At 42.1% G+C, this 22271-nt stretch overlaps 1 protein-coding gene across 2 annotated transcripts in view; it reads left to right on the forward strand.

Annotated features, from left to right (window-relative positions):
• The window catches only part of AGBL1 (ATP/GTP binding protein like 1), a 928519-nt gene that overhangs the window by 109220 nt on the left and 797028 nt on the right, over positions 1-22271 (forward strand). The gene's annotated exons all lie outside the window — the stretch shown is intronic.

Raw genomic sequence — 22271 nt, forward strand, 5'->3', positions numbered from 1 at the left:
ATACAAAATAAGAGAGCAGAAGTCCATCTATATTACGACAAATCTGAATGAGCTCAACAGGGGCAACAGAGATTAAAATCCAGCTGTGTGATATTGACAGGAGATATTCTAAATGCAAAATGATGTCTGTAACCTGGAAATAAACACATGAATACGGGTAGATCAGCTCCTAATGATGATGACTATAGGCATGGTTGTAGCATCAACAGCAACCACAAAAAACGAAATGATTTCCCTCCCCACCCTGCCAAAATTACCTGTCGGCCGTTTGTATGTTTTCTTTGATAAATGTCTATTCAAGTCCTTTGTCCACTTTTTAAGCAGTTTTTTAAATTTTTTTTTTTTTTCGCTCTTGAGTTGTAGGAGTCCCTTAAATATTCTGGATATTAACCCCTTATCAGACAAATGGTTTGCAAATATTTCCTCCCGTTCGGTAAATTGCCTCTTCACTCTGTTGACCGTGTCCTTTGCTGTCTAGAGGCTTTGTGGTTTGATGCACTCCTGTTTGTCGTGTCCTTTGCTGTCTAGAAGCTTTGTGGTTTGATGCACTCCTGTTTGCCGTGTCCTGTGCTGTCTGGAGGCTTCACTCCTGTTTGTCTGGTTTTGGTTTTGTTGCTTGTGCTTTTGGTCTCATGACCGAAAAATCATGGCCAGGACCAACGTCAAGAAGTTATGCTGTTTGTTTTCTTCTCCTAGCCTAATAGTTTTAGGTCTTACATTTAAGTCCTTAACCCCCTGTGATTTGACTTTTTTCATTTCACTGGAGTTCAGAATGATGCAACAGAGCCACTGAACCATGTGTCCGCATCAGAAAGTGGCAAATTGTAGGTGCCACTCTGGCTTCTCACGGCGTTTCCTGATCTCAACCCACAGCTCCCTGGAGGTGGGACCGTCCCTTCATTCTGAGCTGCATTTGCTTGATGGCACAGTTGAGGTGCTCAAGGCCTGCATGCAGGCAGAGAAAGGGGGCCTGGCTCCGTGGATCTCTCGGGGGAAAAGCTTGACAACACAGAGGAGTAGCAGTTAAACGTCAGAATAAATCACGGACTGTGTGGTTCAACACAGTGGGAAGACCAGTGTGTAAAGAATGGTGCCTGGGACTTTTCTGGCAGTCCAGTGGTTAAGACTTTGCCTTTCAGTGCACGGGGCTGGGGTTCTATCCCTGGTTGGGAAGCTAAGGTCCCACATGCCAAAAATCTAAAACATAAAAAAACCCAGAAACAATATTGAAACAGATTTAATAAAGACTTTAAAAATGGTCCATCCAAGAAAAAAGATTACAAAAATATTTTAAAAAAATAGATGATCCTTGACATACTCTTAATCCAGGCTTTTAGCTAGATTTTGAAGGTTGTTCAAGACCTGCTCATTTTGGAATATTTTCTCTCTTTATTCTAACCACAGTCCTACTGCAAACACAAAAGCTGTTTGCATTAAACACTTGCACGAATTGGCAATGACAGGGTCCTTCTGACAAGTCCATCAATCCCAGGGAGTGACACAGTAGAGAGGAGCTGACATCTGCTTCCAAATCTTCTATCTGGAGGTGAGACCTCTGGGCGCAGGGGGAGATCTTGACAGAATAACACATTCTCCTGAGGGATTTTTGTCCTGACACTGGGTCTTGATTTCCCCATCTTTTAAATTTCTTCCTTTTATTCCTATGCACATCCTGTGAGAAAAATTCATTTTGTTCCTAACCTGCTCTGGGATTGGCTTCTAAGTACAAACCAGAAGTACATCTGTACTTTCTCAGCAAACTCATCGTTTGGCTGGGTTGCTTCATAATTAGATTTTTCAAAAGCCCTCTCTCCTCATATATCAATGATTCCACGTCCTTAATCATCCTCCTTAGTTCTCCATGAGCCTACTCATTTGTCAAACTGTCTGGGTCTCCAACGCTTTGGCATTTACAGAAAAAGGAGGAGTGTCACACGCGAACCGGGTGTGATGTTGACCTGGCTGTGGTCTTGGGATCTTTCTCCCACGTTTTCCCCCTTCTGCTCCCCATTTGCCTGCCAGATGATAGCATTGTTTCCCGTATCCAAAAGAGAAGATCAGTCCATTTAATGGGCTTTTGGATTTCTGCAAAACTGCTTTTAGAAGTAGAGCACTCTGGAAATCGAGGCTTCCTGTTTATGTCCCTTTGTACTGAGAAATCTGACTTCCTAAAGCACTAACCAGTTTTACAGCTAATTAACCTCTGATAACCTTGGTGATAACCCAAGAGACAGGATGAATTATCAAATGAGTTCTTGGTCTCATATTGGGTAGATAGTACGAAGGGAGTATGTGGCAATATGTGGGCAAAGAACAGGCAATCCTCAGTTTCATCAGGGGTATCACAGCCTGAAAATTCACTCTATGGCAATTTAATCCTGTCTGTCCAAATAGGCATGAAAGGAACAAGCTAGCAAGGTCTCAGGCAAGAGACATATTTCTATTATTTGTCACTGGGGTTTTTCTGCAGAACCTGATATGGATATACTGTCTTTGATGTGTTCTCTTCCACTAGGAGACATCATTTTACGATGGGAATGAATATGTTTTTTTTATGAGAATCACTAAGTATGAAGTGTTGAAAGGATTCACTTCTTCAGCTGATCTACGAAGGTCTTTAAGTATCTCATTCACTTATGGATTCATTCTTTCTTCACACAGTTATTGGGAGTTTACTATAGACTGAATACCGTGTAGGCACCTGGAATGGGATGGTGAGTCAGAATAGATAGGCCTCTATCCTGATGGGTTTTATAAAGTAATAGGGAAAGACAAATGTTAATCATTATAGGACAAAAATACTTGTAAAATCCCTGAAATGATAATTGGTCATTGGAGGGTACCTCAGTGAAAGGCATATGGGGATAGGATGTTCTGGAGTTCTGATTGGTTGAATTTGCTTTGGTCATCCTGGAACTAATGAGACACATCTACAGACACACCCTTCCCTGTGAGTACTCTGAAGGTGAGGTCATGTTGCATTGTCTATTTTTTTTTTTTTTCAGAGGATTTGATAGTTTTTGTTTGCACTTCATACCTAGGTAGTATCACTTAGTTCATCAGATTCATCAGACAAAATGTCTCCAAACATAATTCCATCACAAAAGGGATACCTAGAAAAAAATTTTAAATATTGACCTGAAAATCATCTGGCTTGCTGGGAATCACATGTTCTTCAGATTAAAGTGAAATTCAACTCCAGATCTGGTGGGAATCCAGTAGCTTTTTACTCCCAGCATTCACCTGTAAACGCTCCCCTCGCAAGATTTACTGGAGATTTGGGGCAGAAGGTGGTTGTGGTGGTAGTGAAACCACACAGCAGCACAAGAGAAAAACCTGAATTTTGGATGTTCCAGATTTTAAAAGTCCCTCAAGCATTTCCTTCCTTAGGGGATTTTTGCCCCTTTTTTTCTTGAGCTCAGCTCTGTCATTTTTTCACATTTCTAAGTCTATCTTAGCAAAACCCTAGGGGTATCTTTCAACAGCTATCTTCTTTTGTTGAGGGCAATAGGATTTACTGAAAAGAATATAAAAGGATCCCATTATCAAATAAATTTGGGGAGCTCCAGCTGAAATACAATAGGAGCTTTTTAACTCTGGGATTTCTCAGAGTCTTTAATTCACTAATATATGTTGCAAATTGCTAAGAGGGAGATTTTTGAAAGTCTTTCACAGGATATATTTTTATTATTTCTCAGAAACGGCATCATTTATGATGATTTAGGCTCCATATAGTACAAGATCTATGACTTATAATGATTTGAGCAACAAGAAATGTGATGTCTTCATGTGGCTGGAATCACAGACATTGGATGGTTGGTTCTGTGGGTCAGTGGTGACACCAAGGGCTCAGGCCTTTGCCATCGTCAGAATTGACTGTACGCAGACTAGCCACAGAATGGCTGCTGCAAGAATACTCAGTGTGCCCAGTTGCTCAGTCATGGCTGATTCTTTGGGACCCCTTGAACTGTAGCCCCTCAGGCTCCTCTGCCCATGGGAATTTTCAGGCAAGAGTACTGGAGTGGGTTGCCATTTCCTTCTCCAGGCTGCAGCAGGTACAGGCTTTACGTCAATAGTGGCAGTATCCTTAAGAAAAGGAGTGGCCATTTCTTCCTAGGGCTTTTTCTTCGAGAGAATCGACTTGTTTCAAAATCTACCTATAGACTCTCTCCCACAGGTCTTTGGCTGGATTGGTTCTTAGCCTTATTCCTAAACTAATTCATAGCAAGGAGGATGGCTGAGCCTCCCTTAAGCATCCGGCTCTGCATGGGATAGGTAGAAACCCGCACACAACTGAGGTTCTTTTTGGAAGGTGTTAGGTGGGAATAAGTGCCGATCAAGCCACTAATAATGTCCATTAAAGAAACACATTGCTACGGACTGAATTTTGTCCCCCCTAAAAGTCATAATTTTGTCCCTCCTAACCCTCCTTTTGACTGATTAGATTTGAGGATATGGTCTTTATGAGTAATTAAGGTTAAATGAGCATCATGGACTCAATGGGCATGAATTTGACAGAGGAGCCTGTCTTGCTGCAAAGAGTCGGACATGACTTCATGACTGAACAACAACATCTGAGGTCATAAGGGTAGAGCTCTAATGTGGTAAGACTGGTGGCTTTATAAGAAAAGGGAGAGAGAGAGAAAGTACAAGCACCAGGGAAAAGCCAGGTGAGAACATTGCAAGAAGGTGGCTGTCTGCAAGCCAGGGGCGCGCTGTCACCAGAAACCAACCCTGTCAGACCTGCATCTGGGACTCCCAGTCCCCATAACTGGAAGAAAATACATTTTTTGCTGTCAAGCCACTCAGTCTGTGGTGTTTTGTTGATGGCAGCCTGCACTGACCAATATACACCTCAGTGTGATAAGAGCCTAAAATAGTACAGAAATTTCTAGAAAAATGATGAGATACTCCTCCTCTATGCCAACTCCATTCCTCCCTGGCGATTGCTGCTAAAAATGATTTGCAATCTACTTTTCTAGTCTTTTTGAGGCTTACCAGTTGTACATATATGTTCATGGGCTGTAAACATACCTATCCATGTACACACATACATTTTTGTTGTTGACTTTATTTTTTAACATTGACAGTCCACTTACAGTTATGCAAGTTTATTTATTCATTTATTTTCATTCTCAACAAAACATATACCCCAACGTGATTCCTCATGAGGGTTGCATGGATATTCTGTGCAGATGAATCATAATTTCTTCAACTATTTCATTGTGGAAGGATGCCATATGAAGTGGGTCCCACATGTATCTGAACATGGAATATCTCCTGAGATTTGTGTTCAGCACATTGGTAGATCTGCTGCTCTAGAATTATAGGTTCTCTCTCTTTTTTGTCCTAAAAGAAGACAATGTCTTGAGGCTTTTATGATGTTTAACCGCAGAAGAATGTAGTTGGCTGATGGTACTCAAAGGACTCGATGGCACAGGGCACTAATGAATTATTGCATGTTGGATAGTCTTCTTGTTTGACCCCTGTGCTTCTAGAAATGCTAACTTCTCATTCTTTAGGGCATCAGACACTTTGTTCTCTCATGCATGACATTGTACTTAGAAATGGTGACATGACTCAACCACTGACTTATTCCATCTTGGATGAACTCTTCCTCAGGTCGTGTAGCTTCAATAGCATAAATATGACTAATAAATTTACAGGCAGGATTTTGGCAACATATATAAGGTTCTGGCCTCCTTAGAAAAGTTTAAACAATTGGTCTAATGTTTATGAGGAAAATCATTTCTCGTTATGTAGGTTACTTGAATCTAATTTTAATGGTCAAAAGACACTCTATAAATATAGGAAACCCACCCTAGTAAAGTCATTTAGTCTTTAAGCCCATTTAATCCTACCAATGGGGTTGTTAAAATAAACATGGGTGATTCTAACATGCCTGGGAGTTTACACAACCGCTCTGTTTGCAAGAGCCAAGATATTATTGTGTTTATCATGGACAAAAGATGACCTTCATTTGGGGATTGGATTGAGTTCCAACAGAAAGATTATTCTGTAAACCTAATCCCCAGATGAATGTGGGTAATTGTTAAACACATATCTCAGTTTGTTGATTCAGTTGTTGGAAGGTCTAGATGCAGTGTTTTGGAAGATTTGTCTAACAATTTGATTTTTCATTTCTTCCTTTATACAGGCTCGTCTTGGCTTGAATTTATTTTAGGTGACAGCACATTTAAGTAGAGGAAAAGAGAAAGAACTAGAGTCATTAAATTGATGGATCAGAGACTTAAATTTTTTTAATGAACTTTCTCTCTTGATTTCAAAGGAATTATAAGAAAAAAAATCTTTCCCAAATCCACTTAATCTTTAGTACCTCAGTTTTGTCATCTGTGATGTCTTTCTAGACAAGGGTGACTTACAATTCACCCAGATTTCAGATTGTGGTGGTTAAGAGAGTTCCCATGTTTCATTATTTAAAGGTATTTATTTTACAGCACTTTTTTATTTCATTATATTATCTTTTTAGAGTAGTAGCTACCATTTTTTAACTTTAAAAGTGTTTTAAAATATTTTTATTTAAAAAAATTTTGTTTATTTATTTACTTTTTGGCTCCTAGACAGGTGCTTGAACCCTGGGTCCTCAAAGTAAAAGTCTGACGCTCAGCCAGCTGGTCTACCCAAGCAACCACCGGTTGGTCTCCATCACAGTATTGCCTCAAAGAATCATGGATTCCTTAAATTAGAAAAAAAAAATCATATTCTTATTCAAACTCCCATGCATATACTTTAAAAACATTTTTTAACCAGAAGATAATTACTTTACAGTGTTATGTTGGTTTCTGTCATGAAACGATTCAAATCAGCCTTAACTATATATATCCCCTCCTTCTTGAGCCTCCCTCCCACCACCACCCTGTCCTACCCCTCTAGGTCGTCACAGAGCGCCAGTCTGGGCTCCTTGATTTACATAGCATCTTCCCAATAGCTATTTATTTTACACATGGTGGTGCATACACTTCTATATCTTTAAAGCATGTCACGTCTAATGATGGTTTAAGAAGTATAATTATGCTACTACAAGTAATCAAAAGCATGTAAAGTATATTTTCAATTATATAGCATATATGAATACTTGTATATGATATTGTATTCATCCATCCATCCATCCATATATCTATCCTATCTGCAAAGATGTGTTCAGCATACGATAGGAATGAGTCAGTATATCTAAAAGCAAAAAAAAAAAAAAAAAAAAGACGTGCAAACAGAAGAACTTCTTCACCTTGCAATCTAAGCAAGCCATCAACCTCTTCATGGCACTTCTGGATGGAGATTGAAGGGTGAGAGTCATAGTACATGAGGGGTCTGGGAAGAGAGCCAGTGTCTCTGTAAGGGAGATGAAAATAGCAGGTGGACTCTGCTGGTAGTTCTGGCAGCTCTGCTCTAGGCTTGTTGACCTGCCCCGAGGAATCCCTGTGCAGTCCGCCCCTCGTGGTGAAGCTGAGCAGTGTGTCCTGTGCCACATTCCCTTATGCTCTCAGTGCACTACTTGCCCCCTTGCCCTTCCTCCCACCATGGCAATTCACTCCTGGTAATCTTTTTGCTTGTTTGTTTAATGAATTAGTTTATTTCTGGCTGTGCTGGTCTTTGTTGCTGTGCACTGGACTAGGGGGGGCTACTCTAGTTGCAGGGTGTGGGCTTCGTATTGCGATGGCTGTTCTTGTGGAGAAGGGTGTGCAGGCTTCGTTAGTTGCAGTGCATGGGCTCAGTACTTGTGGTGCATGGACTTTTCAGTTGCCCCAACTAGCGTGTGGGATCTTCTTGGACTGGGGATTGAACCCATGCCCCCTGCACTGGCACATGGATTCTTAACCACTGGACCACCAGGAAAGTCCACTCCTGGTAATCTTTAAAAAAAAAAACAAAAGCCCTTTTTTTGGGTGACAGTTTCTTCGTGGTTTCTGGAGCTAATGTGAGGTTAGTTCAGTTCAGTTCAGTTGCTCAGTCGTGTCTGACTCTTTGCGACCACGTGGACTGTAGCACTCCAGGCCTCCCTGTCCATCACCAACTCCTGGAGTTTACTCAAACTCATGTCCATTCAGTTAGTAAAGCCATCCAACCATTTCATCCTCTGTTGCCCCCTTCTCCTCCTGCCTTCAATCTTTCCCAGCATCAGGAGGGTCTTTTCAAATGAGTCAGTTCTTTGCATCAGGTGGCCAAAGTATTGGAGTTTCAGCTTCAACATTAGTCTTTCCAATGAATATTCAGGACTGATTTCCTTTAGGATAGACTGGTTGGCTCTCCTTGCAGTCCAAGGGACTCTTAACTGGATAACTGTACTCAAATCTCATATTAACCTATAGTGGAAAAGAATCTGAAAAGCAATATATATATAAAACCAAATATATATATGTAACTGAATATGTATATATATAAAACCGAATCACTTTGCTGTATGCCTAAAGCATTGTAAATCAGCTATATTTCAATTTTTGAAATTTACCATTTTAACTGTCCTTAAGTGTGCAATTTAGTGCCATTAATTACATTTTCACTGTTAGGCAACAATCACCACTATTTCATTATTTTAGGCAAAAGTTTTAAGCAAAAGTTTTCATTTGTTTCATTTAAATGTTTGAAAACTTTTAAACAAATAAAAACTCTTGTCTTAAACTGACATTTTCATTACTTTAAGCAAAACTCTGATGATTAAGCGATAACTCCCCATTCCCCTTCCCCTCAGCCCCTGATACTTCTAATCTGCTTGTATTCCTATGCATTTGCCCATTCGATCTATCTCGTATCAGTGGGAAGAATCTTACCATATTAGTGTTTTGTGAATGACAGCCTTTGGAAGTGCTGGTTGTGCTGGTTGCGTTAGTGATGGGAGCTTTAAGCCTTGGTACCAAGTGTGTCGCTGTGTTACGTCTAAATAAATAGGTCAAGTAAGGATCAGGCCTGTCTTTTCTTTGCTCTTCAGCAAGAGTAAAATCAGATACATTTCTGTTCATTCATCAAATCAGCAAATATCCGCCAGGTGCCTGTTCTGTGGTTTGCACAGCTTTTTTGTGCTTCCAGATATTCAAGATAGGATGGTCTCATACATGCATTTATCTTAGAAGAATTCAACTAAATACAGCACTTATTCTACTACAGTAATACAGAAAACATTCTGTAACACTTTATTTTGCATATATATGCATAATTATACACTGTTCTCATTATGTATTTATATATACGTACATACAAATTTATATGCACACACATATTTATATGTATATTTTATATACACATGCATATTATACATTTATTATACATACATTTATATATAGGGTCACAGTCACTCATCCATATATATTATACTTTATGAATAATTTAAGGAAACTAAAACATTACTGTCACATTGAGTTCTAACTCAAGAGTCAAAGAGACTCCCCTGTTTGTGAGAGCTTATTAGAATCCATACTCTGCTCTTCCCTTCCCTGAGTTAACCTTTCCTATCCTGGTTGTGGGGATTCTCAAAAATTTTTATCTGAATCCTAGGTCCTGATACCATTGCCCCTGGATTTGGAAGTACTTCCAAACCGGTTCCCCTTTGCAGAGTTGCTGCTTGGGACCAGCCGGGAAGGGTCCTCCCAGCCTGGACTGTGGTGCTGTGCTCCTGGTTCCTTGGCTCAGGCCATAGACCCTCCTTGGTCACATTCCCTCAGTTCAGTTCAGTTCAGTCACGTCCGACTCTTTGCGACCCCGTGGACTGCAGCACACCAGGCCTCCCTGTCCACCACCAAGTCTTGGAGTCCACCCAACCCATGTCCATTGAGTTGGTGATGCCATCCAACCATCTCATCCTCTGTCGTCCCCTTCTCCTCCTGCCTTCAATCTTTCCCAGCATCAGGGTCTTTTCCAATGAGTCAGTTCTTCACATCAGGTGGCCAAAGTATTGGAGTTTCAGCTTCAACATCAGTCCCTCCAGTGAACACCTAGGACTGGTCGCCTTTAGGATGGACTGGTTGGATCTCCTTGCAGTCCAAGGGACTCTCAAGAGTCTTCTCCAACACCACAGTTCAAAAGCATCAATTCTTCAGTGCTCAGCTTTCTTTATAGTCCAACTATCACATCCATACATGTCCACATCCCCTACTGATGTTCTAACAAACCTGTCTGAGGTTAGGGTTTTGATTTCTCTTGTAAAACTTTCCCATGACAGATGATGGTTCCCACAAGGTGTCTTTGACAGCATCTGGATAGTGTTGGGGGGGTACTTTTTCTTTTTCTTTCTCCAGAATGAAATGAACAAGTTCCATGCTGGGCACAGGATCTGGTGAGACCTTTGCACCATATGTTCATGGTTTTTCTTTTCTTTCACCGTGTAGGAGTTATCTCAGTTTCCATTTCTTTTTTCTCCTTTCTTTCTGAAAATAGTGATGAGAAAGATCCACTTGTCATCTGTTTCCCTTGGTAACTGGCCGTGTGTGTGTGTGTGTGTGTGTGTGTGTGTGTGTGTGCGCGTTTGTCTGTGAGCTTTTACCCATCGTGCTGTTCCTTCTCCAGCCAGGCAGGAGGCTGGGATGGTACCAGATGGTGTTCTGGATGTCCGTGTTCTGCAGGCAACATGTTCTGTCTCTTGTAAAGGTCCTCCTGCTTTATCCACCTGTTATTTTAAATAATTCTTTTTTCCCCACCACTTTCTGTTTCTGTTGCTACAACCCCGCATCCCATGGCCAGCTCTTGAGAGACTCTAACATTAAGTTCTAGGGCTGCCTACTTTTTTCTTTCTGAAAGCTATCTGATTTATAGATGGTTTGGTCTTGTATATAGAAAGTCATAATGAATCCATTAAAAAAAAACTATCAGAACAAATAAACAGATTCTGCAATGTGGCCACGATAAAAGATCAGTATTCAAAAATATTGATTAATATTCAAAGATCAATATTCAAAACTATCATCCTCGTTCATTGCTAGTTTACTGAAATACAGTATTTCTGACCCCAGAGCTGCTGGTGTTGCTAGGTGTCTGGGGTAAGAGCCAGATGTTGGGGTCAGACAGACTCGAGGCCAAGTTCCTGCTCTGGTGCTTTCTAATGTTACTTAAGGTGGGTTAATTTACTGTGAATAGTCCCTTCATCTGTAAAGTGGGAATAGTTATGAGATATACATCAGGGCTTCCCTGGTGGCTCAGTAGTAAAGAATCCGCCTGCGATGCAGGAGCCACTGGAGACATGGGTTTGATCCCTGGGTCAGGAAGATCCCCTGGAGGAGGAAATGGCAACTCATTCCAGTACTCTTGCCTAGAGAATCCCATGGACAGATGAGCCTGGAGGGCTGCAGTCCATGGGGTTGCAAAGAGTCAGAAACGACTGAAGCGATTGAGGACACACCCATGCACGAGAAATAAGTTAATGTTACTTCTCATAGTTGTGGCCAAGAAATTCTGTTAGCTCCAAATTCAAAACATATCCGTGTTCTTCCTGAGAAGATCACTCTAGCTCAGTGGTCCCCAGCCTTTTTGGCACCAGCGACTGGTTTCATGGAAGATAATTTTTCCATGGATCAGGGCAGGGATGGTTTTGGGATGATTGAAGTGCATTCCATTTGTTGTGAACTTTATTTCTAATCTAATGCCACTGCTGATCTGATAGGAGGTACCAGTCTGTGGCCCACAGCTTGGGGACTTCTGCCGTAGTTATACCCTGAACATTTTAAAGGGGACCACCAACCTAGATAGCATATTCAAAAGCAGAGACATTACTTTGCCAACAAAGGTTCGTCTAGTCAAGGCTATGGTTTTTCCAGTGGTCATGTATGGATGTGAGAGTTGGACTGTGAAGAAAGCTGAGCGCCGAAGAATTGATGCTTTTGAACTGTGGTGTTGGAGAAGACTCTTGAGAGTCCCTTGGACTGCAAGGAGGTCCAACCAGTCTATTTTAAAGGAGACCAGTCCTGGGTATTCTTTGGAAGGAATGATGCTAAAGCTGAAACTCCAATACTTTGGCCACCTCATGCAAAGAGTTGACTCATTGAAAAAGACTCTGATGCTGGGAGGGATTGGGGGCGGAGGAGAAGTGGATGACAGAGGATGAGATGCCTGGATGTCGTCACTGACTCGATGGACGTGAGTCTGGGTGAACTCTGGGAGTTGGTGGTGGACAGGGAGGCCTGCTGCTGCTGCAGCTAAGTCACTTCAGTTGTGTCCGACTCTGTGTGACTCCATAGACAGCAGCCCACCAGGCTCCCCCGTCCCTGGGATTCTCCAGGCAAGAACACTGGAGTGGGTTGCTGGCGTGCTGCAATTCATGGGGTCACAAAGAGTCGCACACGACTGAACTGAACTGAACTGAACAGTGACTATGGATACATCAATTCTGGGGCTACAGCAGTAGTTAGGAGACAGCTGACATTTAGGTAATTTCTATTTGGTTAGATATTCTTTAATTTTTTTGTTTTTCAAACAGTGTTTTCTAGCTTTCCATGTAAAGGCCTTGGGTTTCTTTCTTAAATTTATTACCCAGAATTTAATTCTTTTTGTAGCCATTATAAATGAGATTCCTATTTTAAACTTCATTTTTGAACTATTTGTTGCTAGTTTACAGAAATGCAATTGATTTTTGAGTATTGATTGCAGAACTTTTTAGTTCTAATAGTTTTTTCCATGGATTAATTTACTTACTATATGTAAGACCCAACCATCTATAGATAGGATAGTTTTACTTCCTCTTTTCCAATCAGCATTTCCCTCCTTTCTTCCTTCCCTTCTTATTAAATGCTCTGGCTAGAACTTCCAGTACAATGTTGAACAGAGGTGGTAAGAATGAATATTTTTTGTTGTTGTTGTTCTTCATTTTATTTATTTATTTTTTTTAAATTTTATTTTATTTTTAAACTTTACATAATTGTATTAGTTTTGCCAAATATCAAAATGAATCCATCACAGGTATACATGTGCTCCCCATCCTGAACCCTCCTCCCTCCTCCCTCCCCATACCATCCCTCTGGGTCATCCCAGTGCACTAGCCCCAAGCATCCAGTATCGTGCATTGAACCTGGACTGGCATCTCGTTTCATACATGATATTTTACATGTTTCAATGCCATTCTCCCAAATCTTCCCACCCTCTCCCTCTCCCACAGAGTCCATAAGACTGTTCCATACATCAGTGTCTCTTTTGCTGTCTCGTACACAGGGTTATTGTTATCATCTTTCTAAATTCCATATATATGCGTTAGTATACTGTATTGGTGTTTTTCCTTCTGGCTTACTTCACTCTGTATAATAGGCTCCAGTTTCATCCACCTCATTAGAACTGATTCAAATGAATTCTTTTTAATGGCTGAGTAATACTCCATTGTGTATATGTACCACAGCTTTCTTATCCATTCATCTGCTGATGGACATCTAGGTTGCTTCCATGTCCTGGCTATTATAAACAGTGCTGTGATGAACATTGGGGTACACGTGTCTCTTTCCCTTCTGGTTTCCTCAGTGTGTATGCCCAGCAGTGGGATTGCTGGATCATAAGGCAGTTCTATTTCCAGTTTTTTAAGGAATCTCCACACTGTTCTCCATAGTGGCTGTACTAGTTTGCATTCCCACCAACAGTGTAAGAGGGTTCCCTTTTCTCCACACCCTCTCCAACATTTATCATTTGTAGACTTTTGGATCACAGCCATTCTGACTGGTGTGAAATGGTACCTCATAGTGGTCTTGATTTGCATTTCTCTGATAATGAGTGATGTTGAGCATCTTTTCATGTGTTTGTTAGCCATCTGTATGTCTTCTTTGGAGAAATGTCTATTTAGTTCTTTGGCCCATTTTTTGATTGGGTCATTTATTTTTCTGGAGTTGAGCTGTAGGAGTTGCTTGTATATTTTTGAGATTAGTTGTTTGTCAGTTGCTTCATTTGCTATTATTTTGTCCCATTCTGAAGATCTTAATCTTGTTCCCAATCAGAGAAGGAAAGCGTCCAGTCTTGTTTCTCCATGAAGTATCACGTTAACTATGGTTTTAAGGGATCACTTTATCAGAGACAAGGAGATCCGTTTATCAGATATTAGTCAGTTATCTTCTATTCCTAGTGTGTTGAGCATTTTTATCATGAAAGTGTAATGAATTTTATCAAATGGTCTTCCTGTGACTATTAAAACGATAATATGATTTTTGTATTGTATTTTGTTATTATGATGGATTAATTGGTTGATTTTCAGAGGTTCAACCAACCCTGCATTCCTGCAAGTGGGTCAAGAGAAATCCCACTTGACCATTGTCTATAATCCCTTTTAGTCATTGCTGTATTTGGTTTGCTCCGCAAAGTTCTCTACTGGTTTTTACTTTGGCTTCCTTAGAGTCCTTTTTTCTTTTGGAAAATAGAGCAGCCAGAAAAATCTTAAAATATGTTATATCATTGCTCAAAATTCTCTGGTGAATTCCTCACTTGGAATGTAGGTGAAGCCTCTCAGTGCACACCAGGCCGTCTGTTCCTCCTTACCCCAGCTCCTACTCTTCTTCCCCCGTCCATTTTGGCCCCAGCAGCCCAGTCCAGCTTTCTGTTCCTTGAACAGATCAGGCCTCTTGTCATTATAGAGGGTCTGGGCATGCTTCCTTCTGATATGCATAGGACAGCTTCCATCCCTACTTTGTTCAGAGGTTGTCTTCCCCATGAAGCCTACACTAGCCAAACTTTAAAACTTTGCAAACTGGCCCTGTGCATCTGATCTCTTTACTCTATTTTTAATTTTTTTTTCTCCATGGCACTGATCACAATTGAGAATACTAATTTAATATATTCTTAAAAAATAATTATTGTCTATTAATTATTTCCTTAACCTTATCCCTTTGGAGTGTAAGAATCTTTGCTTTATCAGTTTATCTCAGCACACAGTAAGTGCTCAATAAATATTTGTTGGCTGAATGGACAGTGTAAATAAAGCTCCTAGACCAGTGCCTGATTTTTGGAAAAGGTTAAGTGAATATTTGATGGTGTTCTGTAATCAAGTACTATTAAATGGTGGGGGTAGAATATGGATCTAGTGGCAAAGAACCCATCTGCCAACACAAGAGACATAAGAGGTGTGGGTTCGGTCCCTGGGTCAAGATGATCCCCTGGAGGGCATGGCAACCCACTCCAGTATTCTCGCCTGGAGAATCCCATGGACAGAGGAGCCTGGCAGGCTATAATCCATGAGGTATCAATGAATCAGACAAGAGTGAAGCAACTGAGCATACAGTCACATACACTGAATAAGGCAAAACAAACTGTTTTCTGTTTTTTGGAGTTTGCAGACTGGAAGGGGAGAGAGACATTAGTAAAATCACCATGAAAGGAGTGAAAAATTACAAACTGAATTGAGAAATTTAAAAGGGGGGAGGGGTGAAGGATGAATATACCAATAGAGGACCTGGACCTAGGCTGCTGCTGCTGCTGCTGGGTCACTTCAGTCGTGTCTGACTCTGTGCGACCCCAGAGACGGCAGCCCACCAGGCTCCCCCGTCCCTGGGATCCTCCAGGCAAGAACACTGGAGTGGGTTGCCATTTCCTTCACCAATGCATGAAAGTGAAAAGTGAAAGTGAAGTCGCTCAGTCGTGTCCAACCCTCAGCGACCCCATGGACTGCAGCCCACCAGGCTCCTCCGTCCATGGGATTTTCCAGGCAAGAGTACTGGAGTGTGGTGCCATTGCCTTCTCCGAGACCTAGGCTAGGGGTCCTGAAAGTCTTTCCTGTGGGAGTGACACCTGACATGGGATGTGAAGAAGGAGGGGAAGGCCATGGCATTTTAGGCTGTGTCATTGGCAAGGACGGAAAACAAGTAACAGGACATGTTTCAAAGCCTGGCAAAAGGTCAGTGGGGCAGAATTATAGAGCATGAGAGGCTGGGCTGGGGCTGGGCTGGAGTGGGTGGCAGCTCCCAGGCTTGGTGGGGTCTCCAGGAGCATGTTTCAGACTTGGGTGTTTTTCCAAAAGAGAAAGTAGTTGTGGGAGTTGCAATGTGAGGGCTTTCTAATCAGATGATTTTGATAAAACATCATTTTAGTTGCAGCCTGAAGACCAGTTTGAAGGGGATCTGGAGTAGATATTTCCTGGGAGATTTCCTGGACAGAGAAGCTTGGTGGGCTACAGTTCCTGGGGTTGCAAACAGTTGGTCGTGATTGAACACACACACATGTTAGAGTTGATATGGTTAGATTCATTCTGGGGTTATCACAGTAGCTAGGTGAGAGATATTTGTGTGATTTAATTTCTTCCATTTACTCATGCACAACTCTATTTTCTGATATATCTAACATGATTCTGCAGTTCATATACATTTATTATACAGAAAATAAAATGTAAATTTCAACCAAGGACCAATGACTAGAAATTACATTTTTCCATGAAGTACCAGACCCCCATGTGCTTGGACTAGGGTTGAAACAACAGAGGAATGGGAAAATTAAGAGCATTCTAGAAGCTAAAATGGGGGAGTGTGAGTGCATGGGGTGATCTGGATGATAAGGGCATACAGACAGAAGGATGGATGCTCAGTTTCTGAGATAGCAGTAGTTCTATTCTGTGGGAAGAGGAAGACGAGGGAGGGTCATGTCTTGGCTAGGAGAATATCAGGATCCTAGTATCTAAATAGCAAAGATTGCAAGAAGCGTTGGGTGGTGTATAGACTGTAATGTAGCCCCCCCCCTCCCCGGCCCCTTAACCTCCATCTCCTGGTGTTTATGCATTTGAGTAATCCCCTCCCCTTGAGGGGGTTCCCAGGTGATGCTAGTGGTAAAGAATCTGCCTGCCAATGTAGGAAGTGCAAGAGATGTGGGTTGGATCCCTGAATTGGGATGATCCCCTGGAGAAGGAAATGGCAGCCCACTCCAGTGTTCTTGACTGGAAAATTCCATGGACAGAGGATGCTGGCAGGCTACAGCCCATGGGACTGTGGAGAATCAGACAGGACTGAGTGACTGAGCACAGCTCCCCTTGAGAATGGGTAAGATCCAAGGCTTTCTTCTAGACAATAGGATATGGCCACAGTGAGAGTGTGTTACCCCCATGATTGCATTGTGTTCTAGAAGACTGTATCTTGTTTACATACAGCCTATCAAAATTTCATGATTGATGGTTAGTAGACAGGTCCTATGTAGCATCTAGGAGCTGAGATTGGTCTTCAGCTGACTAATAGCAAAGACACCAGAGTCCTTAGCCTCACTGTTCCAAGGAAATGGATTCTGTCCATGATCTGTTGGAGCTAGGAAGCAGACCCTTCCGCAGCTGAGCTTTCAGATGACAAGGATGCATTTCTGGCTGACACCTTGGTTGCAGCTTTGAAAGACCATAAACAGAGGATCTGGTAAGCCATGGAGTTCCTGCCCCAGAAAAACTGTGAGATAGAAAGTGTTGTTTTAAGCTGCTAAGTTTGTGGTAATTTTTCACATAGACATAGATAACTAATATAGATCACGATCATTATATCTAGACCTTTGGAATTTCAGAATACTTGACCTCCCTGAAATAGTTTGGCTATTTTATTTTTCTCCAAGAGGGAGAAACCCATTTTCCCCCAGGGGCCTCTCCTGACGAGCATGTGACAATCCTGCCAGCTCACCATCTGCGAACACGTATAGAGAGATGAATCCTCACTTCCTTGCTTGGTAGTGGTTCTATTAGAGATACATACAAGTTCATGGTATGTTCCAGGGACTGTGGTAGATTTTAATTTAATTTTTCCTTGATTTCCTTCTTCACACCACTGTTATCAGTTAGACCCGATTAAATCTACTTCACTGGTGAGGCTGCTGTGAGATTTGGGGTGATCCAGTAAACCCCAGAACACAAGACTGCTTCAAACCCCAGCCTTCTAATTCCTAATTCAATGACTTTTCCTTTTCCTATTTGGAACCAGTCTGTTGTTCCATGTCCAACAGAATAGTGGCATCTCAAAAATGGTTATAGAACCAGGGAAACTATCAGAACCATGGGTGCTGAATGTCCATGTCCAGCAGGGGGCAGTCTAGAACACCAATTCATTCATTCAATGCTGTGGGCTTATTTCTTAGCGTGGAAGTAACTCACTTTGACTCATTTTCTTACTTGTTTAAACTTTAGCCGCTTGAATTTTTGCTTTTTTGTTGGTTTAACCATTGGTTGGCAAAATAGTTGGTGTTACGTTCTTAGTGTAACACCAGGGGGTCAGGAGGGAAGCAGAGTGCAGTGTTCAGACAGTGGACCAGTCTTCCAGACATTTATCCACCAGACAGAGTGAACGTTCAGAGGCTTTCGGTGACATTCACATGAATGCCTGATCTCAGCACCACGTGGGGGATCAAACACTTTCTGTTTGCTCATTAGTTCATTAGCTGATTCCAGTCGTTTGCTCTTGTTTAGATCTCATATGGATCCTATACCTTAACCTGCATCTTTACAAGCTTAATTTTTTTTAGAGGAAATTACTTATATTATCTTCCCAGTAGGCACACAATGTGTGTATGGGCCTTGAAATAAGGTTTCCCAGATCACTGCTAGGCTTTGCTGCATGAGATATCTCTGATATATTTTATTCCATTTCAATTTATTCATTTTCATTAATGAAGCTAGTTAACTGCTGAACTGATTTTACAGCTCCTATTGGGTCACAACCTACAGCTTCCCTCGTGGCTCAGATGGTAAAGAATCTGCCTGCAATGTGGCAGAAACCCAGGTTTGATCCCTGGGTCAGGAAGATCCCTTGGAGAAAGGAATGGCTATCCATTCCAGTGTTCTTGCCTGGAGAATTCCATTGACAGAGAAGCCTGATGGGCTACAGTCCATGGAATATCAAAGAGTCAGAAATGATTGGGCGACTAAAAGCAACAAACAGTTGGGTCACAACATACAGTTTGAAAAACGCTGTGCCTGGAAAATCTTGCGACTTAGTTTTAAACTGAACCCCCCCTATTTCTTTCCCCTTGATTGTGCATTATCTGAGTTTCTTAGGGGTTTCCTTCCCTCTAGTTCAGATGCCTCCCTGGACCAGTTCTCTATTCAGCTCCTGATTGAATTTCTTCACAGATATCCCCTGTTTCTGTGGCTACAACTGGTGTTGCTACTGTAGTGATTCATAAATATACACCCCAACTCTGGATGTCCTCCAGAATCCTCAATCTGTGTTTCTAGTAGCGTTTTGAATAGTTCTGTGTAGCTTTGTCCCCATCATCTCGAGCTCAGCAAGTCCCAAATCAAACTCAACATCTTCTCTAAACACCTCAATTTCCCTCCTTCCAGGGTTAATTGGTCTCCCAATTACCTTGGCTAAAAATTCCAGGCTCTCATTGACTCTTCCCTTTCCTTTGCCCTTTATCATTGGCCTGTTTACCGTCAAATCTTATTGATTCTGTTCCTGGTGAATTTGAGGTTCTTACTTTATAAGAAGTTTGGAGACAAAGTGATAGGTAAAAGTGGATTTATTTAGAGAGAAACATACTCTACAGATAGAGTGTGGAGTCTCACAGAAGGCGCGCGAGAGAGGCCTTGAAATATGCTGTGGTTAGTTTTTATGAGCTGGGTAGTTTCATAGGCTGGCCTTCCCTGGGTTGAGAAGATCCTCTGGAGGAGGGCATGGCAACCCACGCCAGTATTCTTGCCTGGGAAATCCCATGGACAAAGGAGCCTGGCGGGCTGCAGTTCAAGGGGTTGTATGAGTCAGACACGACTTAGCGACTTAACAACAACAATAAATTTCACAGGGCAGGGAGGAGTGAGATTTCTAGAAATTGGACCACCGCCCACTTTTCGCCTTTTATGGCCTCAGAGCTGTCTTGGTGGGTGTGACCCTTAGCTTACGCTAATATAGCACACTGAGCGCCTAATGAGGCTCCAAATCTGTCGGAAGTCGAGTCCTCTGCCACCTTGCATCTATGGTTCTAACCAGTCTTTGTCCTGTCTTGTGGCTATACCATTCCTTTAAAAGTTCACTCTGCCCGCTTTCCTCCTGTTTCAATTCTTTGCTCAAATTCTTCCTCTCGCTTTTCCATCCTTGACACCATACCCTCTTGATCGAAGAAATGGAATGGCTTCTTATTATCTATGAAATTGTATCTAAACTTATACTGGATTTTTGGTCTCCAACCTGATGTGCATCGTTGCTCTAAATGTGCCCTTTGCTGTATCACAGATTACTCCCCCAATTAGAAGGACAAAGTATTTGTGAAGAAAGAAATATTTTCTGGTTCCTCAGGAATCAATCTCCCATCTTTGACTAATACGACACTTACCATGTGTTTTCTGCTGTATCCGTCACTGTTTGGATTAATGTTTATTTATTGTGTTATCACACTACTGGCTTCCCTGGTGGCTCAGATGGTAAAGAATCTGCCTTCAACGCAGGAGACCCAGGTTCAATTGCTGGATCGGGAAGATCCCCTGAAGAAGGAAATGGCAACCACTCCAGTATTCTTGCCTGGAGAATCCCATGGACAGAGGAGTCTGGCAGGCTATAGTTTGTGGGAGTTGCATAGAGTTGAACATGACTGAGCAATTAACACTTCCACTTTTCAATGGAGCAGTACCTGATAGTGAATCCCCCCAAAACACATGCCATGCAAATCAAAAATGCAGGGTTGCCCCAAGATCTGGTCGTGATCTAAGAGTAGGCTAGATATTTTGCTTGGGATGCCCCCATTCTTTCTTTTCCTGTTTCTACAGTTTCCTTTCCCATTACCATAAAACCCGAGGCAGCAAGCCGCATGGCAGAGCAGTTCCCTGGGTCCCCCGCTCTCCACCGGGCGCCCCTTCCCAATAATGCCTTTTGTTTTGTGGGTACATGTGTCTCCTAGGACAATTCATTTCCAAATGTTAGGTAAGAAGGTGTTCCCCTTCCTGCAACACCACTATGTAGAGTTAGAAAGAGGGTGACTGAGGAAGCTGAAAGTTGATCCGAGGAAACTGCGGTTAGGAAGGAGACGTGATGTAGTCCGTTGGTGAAAACTAGCCTTGCTTTCTTTACAAGTGTCTTGAAGCTGGGTGGGTCTCACTGGGCTGGGGTCATCCCAACCATGGATTTGTGCCTTTGAGCATCAGACCACTGCTTTACAGGATTCTCTCACAGGTTATGGGGAGCAATCATGTTTCAAGCACCTAATTTCTGTTTTAGTTTAGTTTACTTTTGTTCATTCCTTTGTTGTTATTTTTCACTGTCGGCTCTATTGCTCAATGTGAAAGTGTTAGTTGCTCAGTCATGTGCGACTCTTTGTGACCCCACAGACTGTAGCTTCTGTCCATGAAATTCTCCAGGCGAGAATACTGAAGTGGGTAGCCATTCCCTTCTCCAGGGGATCTTCCTGACCCAGGGATTGAACCTGGGTCTCCTGCATTGCAGGCAGATTCTTTACCATCTGAGCCACCAGGGAAATAGTACATAATATATTGCAAAGAGACTTGTTCTTTATCAACTATGCAGAGATTGGGGCAAAGCAAGTGCAAGATAAGCTCTGAAGACCAGTGGATGTAGGAAGCAAAAATGGGAAGAGAGATTTCTGGGTTTGGGGTTTCAGTTCCGCTCCCATGTCTAGGAAATCTTGGAATAGTGATATATTTTCTTTGGCCTGTTCCCCCAGTTCTCAGAAGGGTGCTGGGAATATATCACTGGTTTTTTTTTGTTGTTGTTGTTATTCAGTTGCTAAGTCGTGTCCGACTCTTTGTGACCCCATGGACCATAGCATCCTGGGCTCTCCTGTCCTTCACTATCTCCTGGGGTTTGCTCAAACTCATGTCCACTGAGTTGGCGATGCCATCCAACCATCTCACCCTCTGTCATGCCCTTCTCCTTCTGCCCTCAATATTTCCCAGCATCAGGGTCTTTTTCAATGAGTTGGCTTTTCGCATCAGGTGGCCAAAGAATTAGAGCTTTAGCTTCAGCATCAGTCCATCCAATGGTTATTCAGGCTTAATTTCATTTAGGATTGACTAGTTTGATCTCCTTGCTGTCCAAGGGACTCTCAAGTGTCTTTTCCAGCCTCACAGTTTGAAAGCATTACTGTTGAATAGGCTTTAAGGATAAGTTAGTAGGGCTGTGCAGAACACTTTTTAAAAAAAAGCAAACCCACTCTCCCTCCCAGAATCACACCACAGAGTCCCCAGTGCCATGGTTTCCCTCTGCCATATGAGTGGGTCTTCGTATGACCTTCCCAGGCACAGGGAGCCTTGGGCCAAAGGCATTTTCATCCTCTGTGCCTCCTCTCGCTGTTACAAAGGCTGTCAAATTCCTTTATGGAAGAAAACAATGAATTTGGAAGAAAAATGCAATATAGCCATTTTCTACCCTAAGGAACCAGCTTCATTTTCTAGTGTGTGAGTG

Source organism: Bos indicus x Bos taurus, chromosome 21 (genome assembly GCF_003369695.1).
Source record: "Bos indicus x Bos taurus breed Angus x Brahman F1 hybrid chromosome 21, Bos_hybrid_MaternalHap_v2.0, whole genome shotgun sequence".
NCBI classification, from domain to species: domain Eukaryota; kingdom Metazoa; phylum Chordata; class Mammalia; order Artiodactyla; family Bovidae; genus Bos; species Bos indicus x Bos taurus.